General features: G+C 43.4%; 1 pseudogene; it reads left to right on the plus strand.

Annotated features, from left to right (window-relative positions):
- LOC120065981 overlaps positions 1–18,285 on the plus strand; it is a 42,687-nt pseudogene that overhangs the window by 5,015 nt on the left and 19,387 nt on the right.

The following is an 18,285-nucleotide window of genomic DNA, read 5'->3' on the forward strand; positions in this document are numbered from 1 at the left end:
TTGTTGATGGGTACAAAGCCGAGAACAGGCAGAGTAGCCTTTTCATCGAATGTGGCTCTCTTCACCTTGAATTCAGCGAGCGTTGTGTTCTTGTATTTTCCATCTCCATGCAGCTTAAGGAAGTGTTCTCTTAGTTTTGCCGGTGCTAGACTAGAATTGCTCAACTTGGCATTGCAAATCATGCAGTTAGGACGCTGACTCCCATCACGTTCCGTTATACTTGTACATATTCGTCCGACCACTTTCTTTTTTTGCTCGACATAGTAAGTATGAAGGGATTAAAATATTAAGAAAGAAATCACAAGACGTACCATCACAAGTCGACTACTGAGCGCACCAAATTCCCTGCAGCACAGATAGGCCAAGCGATGTAGCGTGATCACCTGCAGCCAATGATGGCCAAGCGGGGCGTGTCATCACGAATCATATGAGTCGGATGTGTGTCTTGACCTCCGCCGAACCCCTGAGACTGACTCACCGAACCCCTGGGGTTCGATCGAACCCAGGTTAAGAACCACTGGCATAAACAGACTGGTACCCAGGCTAGAACAAGGAGTGGAATATTAGCATAAACAGACTGGTACCCAGGCTAGAACAATGAGTGGAATGTTAGCATAAACACACTGGTACCCAGGCAAGAACAAGGAGTGGAATGTTAGCATAAACAGACTGGTACCCAGGCTAGAACAGTTGAAGCCTGTGAAATGTCAGTACATATGAACTGCTGGATGTGCATGGCCAGCTAGCTGTATGTGAAATGTACATATATATGAACTGCTGTAGGTGCATGTACAGCTAGCTGTATGTGAAATGTATGTATATATGAACTGCTGTAGGCACTTCAACAGCTAGCTTGCAATGCATTAACCCTCAGTCATCTTCCATTGGTTTTATAGTTGGAGCTGGACTCAAAGTTCCAGAGTGTCATTAGATCAGAAGACACAATATTGTCTCCGTATCTATTGACATTGTAGTGTGTAAATACTGTATGTATCATCGTTCCCCTTCGTGTGTACATAAATAATCCCAGTGTACTCAAACATCATAACCTCAGACTTGAACTAATTTGCAAAGCAAACGGACCAGCATATATCTCCAGCAGGCCACAAATATGCATGTGTCAGCATATGGTCTCACAAGGGCTCTGAGGATCTCATCTCGGTACCTAATGGCAGTCAGGCTACCTCTGGCGAGCACATGGAGGGCTGTGCGGCCCCACAAAGAAATGCCACCCCACACCATGACTGACCCACCGCCAAACCGGTCATGCTGGAGGATGTTGCAGGCAGCAGAACGTTCTCCACGGCGTCTCCAGCCTCTGTCACGTCTGTCACGTGCTCATGTGCTCAGTGTGAACCTGCTTTCATCTGTGAAGAGCACAGGGCGCCAGTGGCGAATTTGCCAATCTTGGTGTTCTCTGGCAAATGCCAAACGTCCTGCACGGTGTTGGGCTGTAAGCACAACCCCCACCTGTGGACGTCGGGCCCTCATACCACCCTCATGGAGTCTGTTTCTGACCGTTTGAGCAGACACATGCACATTTGTGGCCTGCTGGAGGTCATTTTGCAGGGCTCTGGCAGTGCTCCTCCTGCTCAAAGGCGGAGGTAGCGGTCCTGTTGCTGGGTTGTTGCCCTCCTACGGCCTCCTCCACGTCTCCTGATGTACTGGCCTGTCTCCTGGTAGCGCCTCCATGCTCTGGACACTACGCTGACAGACACAGCAAACCTTCTTGCCACAGCTCGCATTGATGTGCCATCCTGGATGAGCTGCACTACCTGAGCCACTTGTGTGGGTTGTAGACTCCGTCTCATGCTACCACTAGAGTGAGAGCACCGCCAGCATTCAAAAGTGACCAAAACATCAGCCAGGAAGCATAGGAACTGAGAAGTGGTCTGTGGTCACCACCTGCAGAATCACTCCTTTATTGAGGGTGTCTTGCTAATTGCCTTTAATTTCCACCTTTTGTCTATTCCATTTGCACAACAGCATGTGAAATTTATTGTCAATCAGTGTTGCTTCCTAAGTGGACAGTTTGATTTCACAGAAGTGTGATTGACTTGGAGTTACATTGTGTTGTTTAAGTGTTCCCTTAATTTTTTTGAGCAGTGTATATATGAACTGCTGTAGGCACTTCAACAGCTAGCTTGCAATGCATTAACCCTCAGTCATCTTCCATTGGTTTTATAGGTGGAGCTGGACTCAAAGTTCCAGAATCAGACTTGTGGGCTGTGTGGAGACTTCAACGGAGTCCAGAACGAGTTCATTAGGAATGGTAAACAAACCCACCAAATGTCTTAGAGGGGCGGATTACGCTCCTGTTCTGTTTATGAATGTGTGGGTTCAATCTATGGGTTAGGAAGGGGTTATAAAGTATATTTCTAGGTACCATTATATGAAAGGGTTAACAAAAACACAAAACACATGATGACAGAGACTGTTTGTAAGGGGAAATAAACTGGTAAAACGAAACGGTTTATTCATCCACAGGTGATTATCTGAAGACAATCGACTATGGAGATAATTGGAAGATGAATGGCCCAACAGAGACTTGTACAGAAATCCCTGCTCACACTGAGCAGTGTGAAGACCAGGTACTTACAAGTCTAGAGCTGAACATTTAACATTTCTTATTCATTACATTTAAACATGATTGTTAGTTTAAAATCTCAATATCAACATCATCATGGCTGACATTTGATCAACCCCTACCTTACTAAGACTCTATAACCCCCTACCTTACTAAGACTCTATAACCCCCTACCTTACTAAGACTCTATAACCCCCTACCTTACTAAGACTCTATAACCCCCTACCTTACTAAGACTCTATAACCCCCTACCTTACTAAGACTCTATAACCCCCTACCTTACTAAGACTCTATAACCCCCTACCTTACTAAGACTCTATAACCCCCTACCTTACTAAGACTCTATAACCCCCTACCTTACTAAGACTCTATAACCCCCTACCTTACTAAGACTCTATAACCCCCTACCTTACTAAGACTCTATAACCCCCTACCTTACTAAGACTCTATAACCCCCTACCTTACTAAGACTCTATAACCCCCTACCTTACTAAGACTCTATAACCCCCTACCTTACTAAGACTCTATAACCCCCTACCTTACTAAGACTCTATAACCCCCTACCTTACTAAGACTCTATAACCCCCTACCTTACTAAGACTCTATAACCCCCTACCTTACTAAGACTCTATAACCCCCTACCTTACTAAGACTCTATAACCCCCTACCTTACTAAGACTCTATAACCCCCTACCTTACTAAGACTCTATAACCCCCTACCTTACTAAGACTCTATAACCCCCTACCTTACTAAGACTCTATAACCCCCTACCTTACTAAGACTCTATAACCCCCTACCTTACTAAGACTCTATAACCCCCTACCTTACTAAGACTCTATAACCCCCTACCTTACTAAGACTCTATAACCCCCTACCTTACTAAGACTCTATAACCCCCTACCTTACTAAGACTCTATAACCCCCTACCTTACTAAGACTCTATAACCCCCTACCTTACTAAGACTCTATAACCCCCTACCTTACTAAGACTCTATAACCCCCTACCTTACTAAGACTCTATAACCCCCTACCTTACTAAGACTCTATAACCCCCTACCTTACTAAGACTCTATAACCCCCTACCTTACTAAGACTCTATATCCCTCTGATATACCTTACTAAGACTCTATATCCCCCTACCTTACTAAGACTCTATAACCCTCTGATATACCTTACTAAGACTCTATATCCCCCTACCTTACTAAGACTCTATAACCCCCTACCTTACTAAGACTCTATAACCCCCTACCTTACTAAGACTCTATAACCCCCTACCTTACTAAGACTCTATAACCCCCTACCTTACTAAGACTCTATACCAGAATGGTGTCGTCTGCGTAGAGGTGGATCAGAGAATCAATCCCTCTGTTGCCTCTAGTAATTCTTCTTCTTCTTCATCCATTCAGACCAAACTTTGTGAGCAGCTTCTCACCAGTCTTGCCTTCAGTAGCTGTAAGGACCTGATTGCCACAGACTCCTTCATCAAGGCCTGTGCAGAAGACATGTGTCACTGTGGCAACAGCAGCAGCAGTGCCAGCTGCGCCTGCCCCACCATGTCAGAGTACTCCCGCCAGTGTGCTCACGCAGGGGGGAAACCCCAAGAGTGGAAGACCGACCACTTCTGCTGTAAGGGAATCTTTTTTGCATCACTGTTTTGCATATCCTTTATGTTTTTATTTTGGATGGTTTGTTTGTATTGCTCTGTTGGTAGGTTGGATGTAGGTACAAAAACAATCCTCAGCCAGAGTTTTGTTGTAACTCAAAGTAAACACTTTTGACATGCAATAATGCTTTGCCTTAGGTCATCGATAGTGTCTTCTTCTTTGCCATGCTAGTATTTACATGTATGTGACTGAAAACAAATCCACATTTTCACTTAGTCTTGCAATGATGTCAATAGAAGAATACGTGAACATGTGAAGTAATGAAGACTCAGAAACAGATTTGTGACCAGGGTTATTTGTCTGTGTTGAGCAGTGAAGACGTGTCCTCTAAGCATGCAGTACCAGGAGTGTGGTAGTCCCTGCACTGATACCTGCTCCAACCCAGAGAGGAACCAGCATTGTGAGGAACACTGCACCGACGGATGCTTCTGCCCTGCTGGTACATGCACTCATTTACTGAATACAACATCATATGTACCTATGTAACTATTTTAAAGTAGCTGAGTACAACATCATATGTACCTATGTAACTATTTTAAAGTAGCTGAACACAACATTATATGTCAGCTGTGTAACTATTTTAAAGTAGCTGAGTACAACATCATATGTACCTATGTAACTATTTTAAAGTAGCTGAGTACAACATCATATGTCAGCTATGTAACTATTTTAAAGTAGCTGAGTACAACATCATATGTACCTATGTAACTATTTTAAAGTAGCTGAGTACAACATCATATGTCAGCTATGTAGCTATTTTAAAGTAGCTGAATACAACATTATATGTACCTATGTAACTATTTTAAAGTAGCTGAGTACAACATCATATGTCAGCTATGTAACTATTTTAAAGTAGCTGAATACAACATCATATGTCAGCTGTGTAACTATTTTAAAGTAGCTGAATACAACATCATATGTCAGCTATGTAACTATTTTAAAGTAGCTGAGTACAACATCATATGTCAGCTGTGTAACTATTTTAAAGTAGCTGAATACAACATCATATGTCAGCTGTGTAACTATTTTAAAGTAGCTGAATACAACATTATATGTCAGCTGTGTAACTATTTTAAAGTAGCTGAATACAACATCATATGTCAGCTGTGTAACTATTTTAAAGTAGCTGAATACAACATCATATGTCAGCTATGTAACTATTTTAAAGTAGCTGAGTACAACATCATATGTCAGCTGTGTAACTATTTTAAAGTAGCTGAATACAACATCATATGTCAGCTATGTAACTATTTTAAAGTAGCTGAGTACAACATCATATGTCAGCTGTGTAACTATTTTCAGGACCCTATAGGGTCTGACAGTGATTAATTAGTAGTTGTGAAAAGGTATTTATATGGGCAATGATGGGATGGTCCAGGGACCAGATTTACATTTTTAGCAGATGCTCTTATCCAGAGCGACTTACAGGAACAGTTAGGGTAAGAGCCTTGCTCAAAGGCACACTGACAGAATTGTCTCCTAATTAGGTCAGGGATTCAAACCATTGACCTTTCAGCTACTAGCCCAATGCTATTAACCAATAGGCTATCTGCCGCCTAGGTATACAGGTATATATTTTCTAAACAGGTCACATGTTTTTAAATTCTGGAAAAACTCCTGGCCTTGGGGAGAATGAAACCCCTGTCAAACTGAAGCAACCTCGCAATTAATATGAAATATATTTTAAAACAACTTTCCTGTACACAGACACAACCACAGCCATTGGACAACAGACCTCGCAGGACTGAGCACACTACATTACCATGTGGTTTACCCTGGCCAGAGGGCCAGAGGGGACAGGGCACACTACATTACCACGTGGTTTACCCTGGCCAGAGGGGACAGGGCACACTACATTACCATGTGGTTTACCCTGGTCAGAGGGTCAGAGGGACAGGGCACACTACATTACCATGTGGTTTACCCTGGCCAGAGGGTCAGAGGGACAGGGCACACAACATTACCATGTGGTTTACAATGGTCAGAGGGTCAGAGGGACAGGGCACACTACATTACCATGTGGTTTACCCTGGCCAGAGGGCCAGAGGGCCAGAGCACACAACATTACCATGTGGTTTACCCTGGTCAGAGGGTCAGAGGGACAGGGCACACTACATTACCATGTGGTTTACCCTGGCCAGAGGGCCAGAGGGACAGGGCACACTACATTACCACATGGTTTACCCTGGCCAGAGGGCCAGAGGGGACAGGGCACACAACATTACCACATGGTTTACCCTGGCCAGAGGGGACAGGGCACACTACATTACCACATGGTTTACCCTGGCCAGAGGGGACAGGGCACACTACATTACCACATGGTTTACCCTGGCCAGAGGGGACAGGGCACACTACATTACCACATGGTTTACCCTGGCCAGAGGGGACAGGGCACACTACATTACCACATGGTTTACCCTGGCCAGAGGGGACAGGGCACACTACATTACCACATGGTTTACCCTGGCCAGAGGGCCAGAGGAGACAGGGAACACAACATTACCACATGGTTTACCCTGGCCAGAGGGGACAGGGAACACTACATTACCACGTGGTTTACCCTGGCCAGAGGGCCAGAGGGGACAGGGCACACTACATTACCATGTGGTTTACCCTGGCCAGAGGGCCAGAGGGACAGGGAACACTACATTACCATGTGGTTTACCCTGGCCAGAGGGGACAGGGCACACTACATTACCACATGGTTTACCCTGGCCAGAGGGGACAGGGCACACTACATTACCACATGGTTTACCCTGGCCAGAGGGCCAGAGGGACAGGGCACACTACATTACCACATAGTTTACCCTGGCCAGAGGGCCAGAGGGACAGGGAACACAGCATTACCACATGGTTTACCCTGGCCAGATGGACAGGGCACACTACATTACCATGTGGTTTACCCTGGCCAGAGGGCCAGAGGGACAGGGCACACTACATTACCATGTGGTTTACCCTGGCCAGAGGGCCAGAGGGGACAGGGCACACTACATTACCACATGGTTTACCCTGGCCAGAGGGGACAGGGCACACTACATTACCACATGGTTTGCCCTGGCCAGAGGGGACAGGGCACACTACATTACCACATGGTTTACCCTGGCCAGAGGGGACAGGGCACACTACATTACCACATGGTTTACCCTGGCCAGAGGGCCAGAGGGACAGGGCACACTACATTACCACATAGTTTACCCTGGCCAGAGGGACAGGGAACACAGCATTACCACATGGTTTACCCTGGCCAGATGGACAGGGCACACTACATTACCATGTGGTTTACCCTGGCCAGAGGGCCAGAGGGACAGGGCACACTACATTACCATGTGGTTTACCCTGGCCAGAGGGCCAGAGGGGACAGGGCACACTACATTACCATGTGGTTTACCCTGGCCAGAGGGCCAGAGGGACAGGGCACACTACATTACCATGTGGTTTACCCTGGCCAGAGGGGACAGGGCACACTACATTACCATGTGGTTTACCCTGGCCAGAGGGACAGGGCACACTACATTACCATGTGGTTTACCCTGGCCAGAGGGGACAGGGCACACTACATTACCATGTGGTTTACCCTGGCCAGAGGGCCAGAGGGACAGGGCACACTACATTACCACATGGTTTACCCTGGCCAGAGGAGACAGGGAACACAACATTACCACGTGGTTTACCCTGGCCAGAGGGGACAGGGCACACAACATTACCACATGGTTTACCCTGGCCAGAGGGCCAGAGGGCCAGAGCACACAACATTACCACGTGGTTTACCCTGGCCAGAGGGACAGGGCACACAACATTACCACATGGTTTACCCTGGCCAGAGGGCCAGAGGGACAGAGCACACAACATTACCACATGGTTTACCCTGGCCAGAGGGACAGGGCACACAACATTACCACATGGTTTACCCTGGCCAGAGGGCCAGAGGGACAGGGCACACAACATTACCACATGGTTTACCCTGGCCAGAGGGCCAGAGGGACAGGGCACACAACATTACCCTGTGGTTTACCCTGGCCAGAGGGCCAGAGGGACAGGGCACACAACATTACCACATGGTTTACCCTGGCCAGAGGGACAGGGCACACAACATTACCACATGGTTTACCCTGGCCAGAGGGCCAGAGGGGACAGGGCACACTACATTACCATGTGGTTTACCCTGGCCAGAGGGCCAGTGGGGACAGGGCACACTACATTACCATGTGGTTTACCCTGGCCAGAGGGACAGAGGGACAGGGCACACTACATTACCATGTGGTTTACCCTGGCCAGAGGGACAGAGGGACAGGGCACACTACATTACCACATGGTTTATCCTGGCCAGAGGGCCAGAGGGGACAGGGCACACTACATTACCACATGGTTTACCCTGGCCAGAGGGCCAGAGGGACAGGGCACACTACATTACCATGTGGTTTACCCTGGCCAGAGGGCCAGAGGGGACAGAGCACACTACATTACCACATGGTTTACCCTGGCCAGAGGGACAGAGGGACAGAGCACACTACATTACCACATGGTTTACCCTGGCCAGAGGGACAGAGGGACAGGGCACACTACATTACCATGTGGTTTACCCTGGCCAGAGGGCCAGAGGGGACAGGGCACACTACATTACCATGTGGTTTACCCTGGCCAGAGGGCCAGAGGGACAGGGCACACTACATTACCATGTGGTTTACCCTGGCCAGAGGGCCAGAGGGACAGGGCACACTACATTACCATGTGGTTTATCCTGGCCAGAGGGCCAGAGGGGACAGGGCACACTACATTACCATGTGGTTTACCCTGGCCAGAGGGCCAGAGGGACAGGGCACACAACATTACCACGTGGTTTACCCTGGCCAGAGGGCCAGAGGGGACAGGGCACACTACATTACCACGTGGTTTACCCTGGCCAGAGGGCCAGAGGGGACAGGGCACACTACATTACCATGTGGTTTACCCGGGCCAGAGGGCCAGAGGGCCAGAGGGCCATTGGCTGTAGACTATACAGCTCCAGGCTGCGGTTGTTATCAGTAACATAGTCAGACTGAGAAATCCTCTAGTTTTCTTCCCATACAGTTTAAGTGTAGGCTGCTGAAACATTTCCGTGAAGAGTTCTTGCTTGGGTATGTCGGGAGTGATGTGTTATCATGTTTGCTAAATACATCCCGGAGGAAAGTGGAGCAGAGAGCGTTTTGATAGATTATGTGATTTGCGCCCGCCGTGCGCAACCTGTGATTTCCGTGAATCTGATTGGTCAAGACACCGAACAAAACGCACAGAACCTGCTGGACTCTGATTTAAAATACCAGATAGGTTTACATGCGCAAGATGACAAATCGAGTCATACAGCTCAAATACCAGATAGGTTTACATGCACAAGATGACAAATCGAGTCATACAGCTCAAATACCAGATAGGTTTACATGAGCAAGATGACACATCGAGTCATACAGCTCAAATCCAAGTTAAATCACGAGTCATAGATGCTCAAGTCCAAGTTAAATCACGAGTCATAGATGCTCAAGTCGAAGTGTCATGGAAAGTGTTTTACTTTTTGTCAAGTCTCAAGTTGCAACATGACTGGAGTCCACATCCCTGGATTTTAAACCAGGAAGACTGTATAAAACCCTAATATTGGTGATGTGGCTATTTAAACCAGGAAGACTGTATAAAACCCTAATATTGGTGATGTGGCTATTTAAACCAGGAAGACTGTATAAAACCCTAATATTGGTGATGTGGCTATTTAAACCAGGAAAAGGTTAAAGGTTAAATAGATTGGAAGAGTAGCCTTACTGTAGGACGGGAGATTTGGTTATTTGACAAAAGTTCTGCAACAGATGTACCGTAGTGGTTAAGATACTGAACTACATGGATCAATGTATTTTATGAGATAAGGAAGGACTAAATTAATTGAATGTAATTTATGGGATCAGCTGACTAAATGTATTGAAAGTCATTATGGAACCAGGTGACCTAAATGTAATGTATTGAATGTAAGTCATGGGATCAGCTGACTGAATGTAATGTATTGAATGTAATTCATGGGATCAGCTGACTGAATGTAATGTATTGAATGTAAGTCATGGGATCAGCTGACTAAATGTAATGTATTGAATGTAATTCATGGGATCAGCTGACTAAATGTAATGTATTGAATCTAATTCATGGGATCAGCTGACTAAATGTAATGTATTGAATGTAATTCATTGGATCAGCTGACTGAATGTAATGTATTGAATGTAATTCATGGGATCAGCTGACTAAATGTATTGTATTGAATGTAATTCATGGGATCAGCTGACTAAATGTATTGAATGTAATTCATGGGATCAGCTGACTGAATGTGATGTATTGAATGTAATTCATGGGATCAGCTGACTGAATGTAATGTATTGAATGTAATTCATGGGATCAGCTGACTGAATGTAATGTATTGAATGTAATTCATGGGATCAGGTGACTGAATGTATTGAATGTAATTCATGGGATCAGGTGACTGAATGTATTGAATGTAATTCATGGGATCAGGTGACTGAATGTATTGAATGTAATTCATGGGATCAGCTGACTGAATGTAATGTATTGAATGTAATTCATGGGATCAGCTGACTGAATGTAATATATTGAATGTAATTCATGGGATCAGCTGGCTAAATGTATTGAATGCCTTTCTCATAGGAACCGTATTTGATGACATCACTCAGACTGGCTGTGTAGCTGTGAACCAATGCTCTTGTCTCCACAACGGACAATCTTACCAGCCTGGACAATCATTCTCAAGAACATGCCATAAATGGTAAGAGCTGCATTGCGTTTATATACACTGAAATATTGTGTGTGTTGAGCCGGATGTGTTGAGGCTAAACTGACTGTCTCTCTCCGTTAGTACCTGTATCCAAGGCCAGTGGAGTTGTATGGACCTAGATTGCCCAGCTACCTGCTCCATAGTGGGAGGTTCCCACATCACCACCTACGATGGGAAAGCCTACACCTTCCATGGAGACTGCTCATATGTCCTGTCCAAGGTAGGGATCTAACCTACTGTATGGAGACTGCTCATATGTCCTGTCCTAGGTAGGGATCTAACCTACTGTATGGAGACTGCTCATATGTCCTGTCCAAGGTAGGGATCTAACCTACTGTATGGAGACTGCTCATATGTCCTGTCCAAGGTAGGGATCTAAACTACTGTATGGAGACTGCTCATATGTCCTGTCCAAGGTAGGGATCTAACCTACTGTATGGCGACTGCTCATATGTCCTGTCCAAGGTAGGGATCTAACCTACTGTATGGAGACTGCTCCTATGTCCTGTCCAAGGTAGGGATCTAACCTACTGTATGGAGACTGCTCATATGTCCTGTCCTAGGTAGGGATCTAACCTACTGTATGGAGACTGCTCATATGTCCTGTCCAAGGTAGGGATCTAACCTACTGTATGGAGACTGCTCATATGTCCTGTCCAAGGTAGGGATCTAACCTACTGTATGGAGACTGCTCATATGTCCTGTCCTAGGTAGGGATCTAACCTACTGTATGGAGACTGCTCATATGTCCTGTCCAAGGTAGGGATCTAACCTACTGTATGGAGACTGCTCATATGTCCTGTCCTAGGTAGGGATCTAACCTACTGTATGGAGACTGCTCATATGTCCTGTCCAAGGTAGGGATCTAACCTACTGTATGGAGACTGCTCATATGTCCTGTCCAAGGTAGGGATCTAACCTACTGTATGGAGACTGCTCATATGTCCTGTCCAAGGTAGGGATCTAACCTACTGTCTGGAGTGATATTAGTGCCAACAGAAGTATTGAATAAAAATGTGATTTCTTCATACAAATTCAAAGTGATTCAATTCAGATTCCATGTCATTTGGCACTAATATGACTCCATGCTGACGCATACTGTATGTTTAGTAGATTTAACTCCTAACTCGCTAGCGAACATGTACTGGCCCACGAACGTGCCACATCCGGCATAGATTGCGGCCGACAGCTGGCAGCCACTTGCATCGGAGGTGCTTATACATACCATTGCTATCACTATCCATATTAATCTCATAAATACTTTTCAATCAAGTTGAACCATAATATATAGTGCCTTCAGAAGGTATTCACACCCCTTAAATTTTTCACATTTTGTTGTGTAACAGCCGGAATTCAAAGTGTATTAAATTGCGAAAAAAGGTCGGTCTACACACAATATCAGACATTGATGGTAAGAGCAGACATTGAATAACACTTTGGATGGTGTATCAATACACCCAGTCACTACAAAGATACAGGTGTCCTTCCTAACTCAGTTGCCGGAGAGGAAGGAAACCACTTAGGGATTTCACCATGAAGCCAAAGGTTACTTTGAAACAGTTAAATGGCTCCGATAGGAAAAAATTGAGGATGGATCAACAACATTGTAGTTACTCCACAATAACCTAATTGACAAGTGAAAAGAAGGAATCCTGTACAGAATTAAAACATTCCAAAAGATGCATCCTGTTTGCAACAAGGCACTAAAGTAATACTGCAAAAAAATGTGGAAAAGCAATTAACTTTTTGTCCTGAATACAAAGCGTTATGTTTGGGGCAAATACAATACAACACATTACTGAGTACCACTCTTCATATTTTCAAGCATAGTGATGACTGTACCATGTTATGGCTGCATCATGTTATGGGTATGCTTGTAATCATTAAGGACTGGGAAGTTTTTGAGTATAAAAGATAAATGGAATGAAGTTAAGCACAGGAACAATCCTAGAGGAAAACCTGGTTCAGTCTGCTTTCCATCAGACACTGGGAGACAAATTAACCATTCAGCTGGAAGGTAACCTAAAACACAAGGCCAAATATACACTGGAGTTGCTTCCCAAGATGACATTGAATGTTCCTGAGTGTCCAAGTTACAGTTTTGACTTAAATCGGTTTTAAAATCTATGGCAAGACTTGAAAATGGCTGTCTATCAATGATCAACATCCAACTTGACAGAACTTGAAGAAAGTACAAAAATTTAAAATTGCAAATATTGTACAATCCAGGTGTGCAAAGCTCTTAGCAACTTACCCAGAAACACTCACAGCTGTAATCGCTGCCAAAGGTGATTCTAACATGTATTGACTCAGGGGTGTGAATACTAATGTAAATAAGATATTTCTGTATTTCATTTTCAATAAATTATCAAACGTTTCTAAAAACATGTTTTCACTTTGTCATTTTTGGGTGAAAAACAATATTTAATCCATTTAAAATGCAGGCTGTAACACAACAACATGTGCAATAAGTTAAGGGGTGTGAATACTTCCTCAAGGAACTGTAGTTCCCTAGAACCAAAAGTAGGCAAGTAGTAAGTAGTGTGTTACAAAATATGTGTTCCCTTAACTTTACTGTCATACCTTAACCTTACTGTCATACCTTAACTTTACTGTCATACCTTGTACCAATTGTCCCCAGCAAACCAACGAGACTGCTTTCACAGTCCTGGGTGACATAGTGAAATGTGGGAAGACGGACATTGAGACCTGCCTAAGATCTGTAACCCTGGTGACTCCAGAGTCCATGGTAAGTTAGTCTTTCTGCAGTGACACACCCACATGATAGTATCGTATTAAAATATATCAACATCAAACCATGTTGTGTATGTTCAGGGGAAAAAAGCTCAATGTTGAGACTTCTGCTGCTGCCAGTGACTCATATCATCACTTCAGGGTTGGAGTAGATTACATTTAAATTCCAGTCAATTCAGGCAGTCCACTGTAATTCCAATTCCAATGCTCTTCATTGTTTTTCAGTGAGGAACACTTGGAATAATTAGATTAACTTTCTGAATTGACTGGAATTGACTCCAACCCTGTTCCACACTCCTTATCACCAGGGGAGTGTCATTTATTCAAGTTGTAATTTGATCACTTGCAGATGATCGTCATCGAGGCCAGTGGAAGGGTCTTTGTCAACAAGATGTTTTCTCAGTTGCCGCTTTTCATGGGTGAGTGACTGATTGATGGCTGCTTGAGAAGAGGGATACAGAAATGTGAAATCTGTCTAATTGTTTGTAGTCATTAATCAGTATAAACGTATGTTTGAGACCCTTCCCATGCAGTACGTACTATACCAGAAGTTGTCTCTTTTCTTCGTCTTTCTTTCCTTGTCTAGCAGCGTGTAACCCCATAAGAATCCCACAATGGGGAAGTGGGAGCTAAAAGTTCATGGTAAACCAGATTGTGACTAGAACTTGTGTATATTTTCCACAGCGGATGTAAGGATCTTTCAGCCCTCTACGTTCTACATCGTTGTGCATACCTCTTATGGGCTCCGTCTAGAGGTGCAGCTAACACCTATAATGCAGGTCTACATCGTAGCTAGCAGTTCACACAAAGACAAAACCCAGGGTATGTTTCTCTCTGTCCATTTAACGTCTTTGTGGAAAGATGAGCGTCTTTGGGTCTTTGAAAAGCGCTATATAAATCTCATGCATTATTATTATAAAAGATGATTTGTTATCAAACTATTGTTAATGTAACGTGTGTCACTATACCAGTTGTTTGAGGGGTTCGGTCAAACCTCACCTGAAACAATTATTAGTAAACTAATGATACTTGATGCATTGCATCTTTAGTCAATGTTAGTTCAAACCACCTGTTGTAATGTTTTGTACCTCTTATCCAGGTCTTTGTGGAGACTTTAACAGCGTCCAAGCTGACGACTTCAGAACCATCAATGGACTGGTGGAAGGAACCGCTGTGACGTTCGCCAACACGTGGAAGACCAAAGCAAGCTGTCCTGATGTGGCACAGAGCTTTGAGATCCCATGCAGTCTGAGTGTAGAGAACGGTACTCCTTCAACCTCTTTAACAACACTAACATACAGTGGGGCAAAAAAGTATTTAGTCAGCCACCAATTGTGCAAGTTCTCCCACTTAAAAAGATGAGAGAGGCATGTACTTTTCATCATAGGTACACTTCAACTATGACAGACAAAATGAGAAAAAAAAAATCCAGAAAATCACATTGTAGGATTTTTAATGAATTTATTTGCAAATTATGGTGGAAAATAAGTATTTGGTCAATAACAAAAGTTTATCTCAATACTTTGTTATATACCCTTTGTTGGCAATGACAGAGGTCAAACGTTTTCTGTAAGTCTTCACAAGGTTTTCACACACTGTAACTAACTAACTTTAACTAACTTTCTTTCTAACTAACCATTTAAATTGTTTCATTGTGTTTCGGCATAGAGAGCCTTTATCAGAGCCTTGGAATACTTTTTGGGGATTACACTGACGTATGTCTACTGAGATGCACAGTAAAGCCTAGATAAAACCTCTTTGTTTATTTGTGAAATGTTGTTAATATCTCATATGTTTTACAGAGAGATATGCCAAGCACTGGTGCTCGATGCTGTCAGATCGTGAAGGAATATTTTCCCAATGCCACACTGAGATCAACCCAAATTACTACAAGGAAGTAAGTACGAGATTTTAATTTGTCAAATGCTTTTTAATTACAGAGTTATCCCAAAGCTCTAAGAATATATATTTTTTTAAACAATCGTTTAAGAAGTTCTATATCAAAAATATCTCAAATCATCTAATCAGATTTGTATAATAGTATTGTCCTGTGCTTGTGTGTGATTTCAGAAAACAGTAGTTTTCTTCATTAACACATCTCATAACTGAACGTTCTTCTTCCTCTGTTTCTTCTTCTCTCCCTATAGATCTGCCTATATGACAGCTGTAACTGTGAGAGGAGTGAGGAGTGCATGTGTGCTGCGGTCTCCTCCTACGTCCATGCATGTGCTGCTGCAGGCGTCCTGCTCAGTGGATGGAGAAACACCACCTGTGGTAAGATAAACATCAGAGATACTGAATTTATTGATTAATTAATGAAGGGTTTCCCCTCCTATTAACCCACGGTGTCCAGGGTTTCCCCTCCTATTTACCCACAGTGTTCAGGGTTTACCCTCCTGTTAACCCACGGTGCCAAGGGTTTACCCTCCTATTTACCCACGGTGTTCAGGGTTTACCCTCCTATTAACCCACGGTGTCCAGGATTTACCCTCCTATTAACCCACGGTGATCAGGATTTACCCTCTTATTTAAAAACAAAATTCCCCAAAACATGTGATTAACTGTTGAATCACCACCCTGTTTTCCACAGGGAAGTACTCCTCTAGCTGCCCTGACACGATGGTCTATGACTACACCATGACCAGCTGTGACCGCACCTGTCGTTCACTGAGCCAGACAGACTTTACCTGCCAGGTACATTTACATGTATTAATGTTATTTATTTGATATTATTATTATTATTCATTTTATTCATGTCTTGTTGCTGTTTTGTTGTTGTTGTGTATGTTGTTGTTGTCTTTGTTGTTGTCTTGTATCTTCTTGTTGTTGTGTATGTTGTTGTTGTCTTTGTTGTTGTCTTGTATCTTCTTGTTGTTGTGGATGTTGTTGTTGTCTTGTTGTTGTTGTTGTTGTGTATCTTCTTGTTGTTGTTGTCTTTGTTGTTGTCGTTGTTGTTGTTGTTGTTGTGTATCTTCTTGTTGTTGTTGTCTTGTTGTTGTTGTTGTTGTTGTGGATGTTGTTGCTGTTTTGTTGTTGTTGTGTATCTTCTTGTTGTTGTGGATGTTGTTCTTGTTGCAAATATACCCAAAGTAATTTCCCCTCAAGGATAAAACACTTTTAATTGAATTGAACAGTCAGACCATGTGTCTGTGGACGGCTGTGGCTGTGCCGAGGGAACTTACCTGAACGACCAGGGAGAGTGTGTCCCTGCCTCACGCTGCTCCTGCTACTATGAAGGAAAAGTAGTACCCTCTGGAGAGGTCACCAGGATCTATGGGGCTACTTGGTGAGGACTTGGTTGGCGTGTGAAAGAAAATCTCTGAAAATCTGATGGTCTTTTCTGTTGTGGCTCTACTAAAATATTTAGAAATGGACGGTCTTCTTCTGAAGTCTTGGTTTACTTCAAGACGCATGTTAAACCATGCTTAACCCCTCCTCTTGTACCCCTCTGAACCACCCAGCTCATGCAGACAAGGGAAATTAAGCTGTACTGGAGAACCACTACATCTATGTGAGTACTCTGAAATTCAGAACACATCTTTATTTGACAAATACAACAAATCACGTCACAACCAAGACTCTGTACTTTAGTTCCTACTAACCTATAAAACCTACTTTTGTTCCCAACAGCCTGTGAAGAACCAATGGGTTTCTTCAACTGTTCTAGTGCAGGACCCGGAGCCAAGGGCTCAGAGTGCCAGAAGAGCTGTCAAACACTTGACAGTCACTGTGTAAGTCTACAATGGAAATGTCTTACAACACGTTAATAAAAACATGCCTTACAACACGTTAATAAAAACATGCCTTACAACACGTTAATAAAAACATGCCTTACAACACGTTAATAAAAACACGCCTTACAAAACGTTAATAAAAACATGACTTACAACACGTTAATAAAAACATGCCTTACAACACGTTAATAAATACATGCCTTACAACACGTTAATAAAAACATGACTTACAACACGTTAATAAAAACATGCCTTACAGCACGTTAATAAAAACATGCCTTACAACACGTTAATAAATACATGCCTTACAACAAGTTAATAAAAACATGTCTTACAACACGTTACTACAAACATGTCTTACAACACGTTAATAAAAACATGCCTTACAACACGTTACTACAAACATGTCTTACAACACGTTAATAAAAACATGCCTTACAACACGTTACTACAAACATGTCTTAAAACACGTTAATAAAAACATGCCTTACAACACGTTACTACAAACATGTCTTAAAACACGTTAATAAAAACATGTCTTACAACACGTTAATAAAAACATGTCTTACAACACGTTAATAAAAACATGACTTACAACACGTTAATAAAAACATGACTTACAACACGTTAATAAAAACATGACTTACAACACGTTAAGAAAAACATGACTTACAACACGTTAAGAAAAACATGACTTACAACACGTTACTACAAACATGTCTTACAACACGTTAATAAAAACATGC

Source organism: Salvelinus namaycush, chromosome 21, assembly GCF_016432855.1.
Source record: "Salvelinus namaycush isolate Seneca chromosome 21, SaNama_1.0, whole genome shotgun sequence".
Lineage (NCBI taxonomy): Eukaryota > Metazoa > Chordata > Actinopteri > Salmoniformes > Salmonidae > Salvelinus > Salvelinus namaycush.